We start from the raw sequence: 3,675 nt of genomic DNA on the forward strand, positions 1-3,675 counted from the left end.
TGAAAGTCAGCTAGTATTCTACTGGGCCTGTCTTTAGATGACTTGTTCTTTTTCTCTTGTAGATTTTAGCCTTTCTTTGTTCTATAAATTTAGTTGTTTGGTTATTGTGTTTCATAAGGGGTTTCTTTTCTGGTCCTGACTATTTGTGTTCATTATGCCTCTTTTACTTTGATAAAATATCACTTTCTGTGTGCTCGTAAGGAGACATAAGTAATGGAAATGGTATTGTGGGGTGTGGCACAGTGCTCAGGGGGGTGGGAAGTGATAAATCCTGCAGTACACTGAACAGTCCAGTATGGAGGAGAGCACAGGGAGACTACCTATGTCCCAGAACAGCTGTGTATATCTACACATTTTTAATGGTATATCTTGAAAAACAAATTTTTATTTTTCTAATATCTTATGAAGAATTTACTTCATTTAATATATGTTTAATTTCATTGTAAAATGTACGTTAGTAGAATTAATATATATTCATATACAAGTTAATTACATCATTTTCTCTCTTTCCTTTTTTCCCTCCAACCCCTTCCATGTCCCCTTCCCTTTGCTCCCTCTTAAATCCATGGTTTCTTTATTTTTTATTTTTAGTTACTATTGGTACATATGTAAATGTGTGTATATGTGTGTATAAACATACATCCATATATATGTAACAACGTATATATGTAATGTTAAATATATAAATGAGTATATAAAACCCATAAATATGTAAGAACAGCTTTTGAGGTTGTTCCGATGCTATTTCAAAATCAAATTTATCTAAGCAGTTTTAAATTAATATAGACTATGTGTGCACTACACAATAGTATTAGAAAGTTCATATACTCTATTTAAATATAAATGCTCATTATTCAAAACATTTTATTGATTCTTAGTGAGTTTCTTATCATGCAACGCAGTTTCCCTCATCTCCTCATCCTCTCATATTCACCATTCACCTTTGTAACTCCTCCCCCAAATAAAACAAACACAAACAGACAACATCAGAAACAAAGCTTAGAAAACATCTCATCATGGCAGCTCTAGTATGCCAGGGAATATCCCATAGTATATCCACGTGTCCAACCATCTTCACTTGCAAATATTCTTTGCAATGAGTCATTGGTCTGGTTTGAGATCTCTGGCTTCTGGGCCTCCATATGTATTGACTGGATCCTCAGTGAAACTCCTCCAGATTATCCTGTTTTTGCCCTGTGACAGATAGATCCTGCAGCTTTGGAGCAAAGAAACAGAACTGGCCCCGTCTCACATTCCAACAGTCACATATGATGTAGATTTATGGGTGGGCAAATTTAGAATCCTGAATATGATCCTGTGTGTTAGCCCAGCTGGTCAGGCCACAAGTTGTCCCTTATAGGCACCACCAGGGAGAGTTCTCAACACTCTTCCAGCTAGGCCACCCAGTGCCACCATTGGCAGGTGGAAGGGTTAGCTCTCCTGATCTCATGTACTTGGACTGGAGAGTTGGTACCCACATATCCAAAGTCAGCTCCATTGTGCTGCTTAGTCAAGGTGCAGGCCCCACTCTCCCAAGTGCTATGGCCAGCAAGGGGCCAGGAGAGCTCTCATGACCCCAGTGCCAACTTTCCTGGCTACTGAAGGTGGCAAGAGGAGTAGGGGAGGGTATCACCCCAGCATCTACTTCACTTCATGCAAGACAAGTGGCGGCCAGATCTCCTGCACCGACAGGGGTTAGCTTACTTTTGACCCTCCACCAAAGCCAGTTCTACTGTGCTGCCCAGATGAGGTACAGGGTCTGCAGTTCTAAGTGCTGCAGCTGGTCAGGAGTAAGGACAGCTCTCTGGCTAGCCCGGGAGTCATGGAGTCATAAGAGCAAGTGAACTAGCCCTGCCCCTCACTGCCTTCTGGTCTCTGTCTGTCTTCCTCCTCCTGAGCTGCATTGCTTGGATTTGATTTTATCTGATTTGACTTGACTTGGTTTGATTTTTATGAGTCCTAGGCATCAGAACAGCTTTGGCCACCAAATCAGACATCAAGCTAGGATGAACAAGAACTGTTGTCTGCTCTGCCCCTGGCTGATACAAGAACAACATCACCAACAAGGTGTCTCTTTGCCTTTTGCTGGGGGTCAGGGGGTGGGGGGACATGCTTCTTCTTTACAGACTAAAATACTTCAAAAGACATTCTGCTTTGCATAAACAGTTCTATCACTTCTTAACTGAGCTAATATACTTGACATAAAACTCATAAACACTTTTTAAAAAGCTATTAAAAAGTAGGTGTTCTGTGTGTTTTATTAAAGTCATGAGTAAAGGAACACCATTATAGCAACATGTGTTACACCTCAGCTAACTGAAATATAGCCATTTCTCAAGTGGCAAATATACCTTTTTATATATCAGACAACGTGAAGTTGCTCCCTCATTTCAGAAGGAGCCACTTCACAGAGTGTGACTGGCAACCTCATTTATAAAGAATAATAAAGCTTTTCCAGCTGACTCAAACATTCCTTTAAGAATTATTAAGGAACGGAGGAATTGGGGCAATATGGAGACAGTAATGAAGGAAGGAAGGAAGGAAGGAAGGAAGGAAGGAAGGAAGGAAAGGAAGGAAGGAAGAGAGGGAGAGAGGCAGGGAATATGGGAGAAAGGGATAGAAGGAAGGAGGGAAGGAGGAAGAATTCGAAGGAGAAAGAGAGGCAAATGGAAACATGCTAAAGCAGATGTGGATCTGTTTACTCTGTGCCCTCTGTCATCTGTTTACTGACTACACCACCATATGGTAGCCACTCTACTTAAGATGTTTGGGCCACAGAATTCATTAGCAAGACCATTGACAGGATAATTGTGAGAAATGGAAGTCAGTTGAATACTGAGATTCCATTTCCATTAATCCTTTAAAATGTCCAGCTGCTACAAGGTAAACTCAGCATGGTTATGGGAGAAATAGTTTTGTTTTCATTCTTCTTGAGGGTTATTGCATAAGAAGAGAAAAATCTGATCATACTAACAATTTAATATGAAAACCATGTTAATTCTAAATAGCCTAAATTTGAAAAGGTGGTGACTGAATTTAAAATTAAGCAGAAAATAAATACATAAAAATGTAAACAATTGCATTGTTCATCTGCATAATGGCCTGGCTCCCTTTTATCTTAACTGTGCAGTAGTAACTATAATCTAGGGACAGAAGTTGAACCTTTCTGAACACTCAAACTTAGAGTTGCTAGAATGGAGTTACCAAGGGGCCATTTCCATCTCTGTTTGTATAAGAGAGGAGTAATAATACTCATCTTCCACATGGTACTACATATTTATTTTGCTTGTTTCCACAAGCTGAGTTTTACCAGGATTATAGGCTAATGATCTTATATATCATGAAGAAAACTTGAAATTTTCCATCCTGCAAATCTGGAAAGTAAATGCTTTGTGCATCTTTATAATTGTCAGCCTTCTCTCATAATATTGTAGCTGTTTTCAATCTGTTTTTTTTTTTTTCACAAAAAAAAAATCAGTATATGCCAAAAGGTAATAACATCTCTTACAAATAAAGGGGGGTGAAGTGCTCTGGGGGAGATAACCCTTCTGCATACATGTGTTGGATTCTTCAATCTCCAAAGGAGGTCATTCATATAAATTCTGTAAAGACAGTAATGTGTGAATCTGATAGTACCCTGACCCTATCCACCTCAGAAAGCAACTCTAACATCTC

The 3,675-nt window shown here is 39.3% G+C and overlaps 1 non-coding gene across 1 annotated transcript; it reads right to left on the reverse strand.

The window, feature by feature from the left end:
• Window positions 1-1,950: 1,950 nt before the first annotated feature.
• On the reverse strand, window positions 1,951-2,093 carry LOC127686530 (small nucleolar RNA SNORA48). The gene has a single exon (XR_007978151.1). It is a non-coding gene; the product is annotated as a small nucleolar RNA SNORA48 (small nucleolar RNA).
• Window positions 2,094-3,675: the final 1,582 nt, after the last annotated feature.

Source organism: Apodemus sylvaticus, chromosome 5 (assembly GCF_947179515.1).
Source record: "Apodemus sylvaticus chromosome 5, mApoSyl1.1, whole genome shotgun sequence".
In the NCBI taxonomy this organism is placed as follows: Eukaryota; Metazoa; Chordata; class Mammalia; order Rodentia; family Muridae; genus Apodemus; species Apodemus sylvaticus.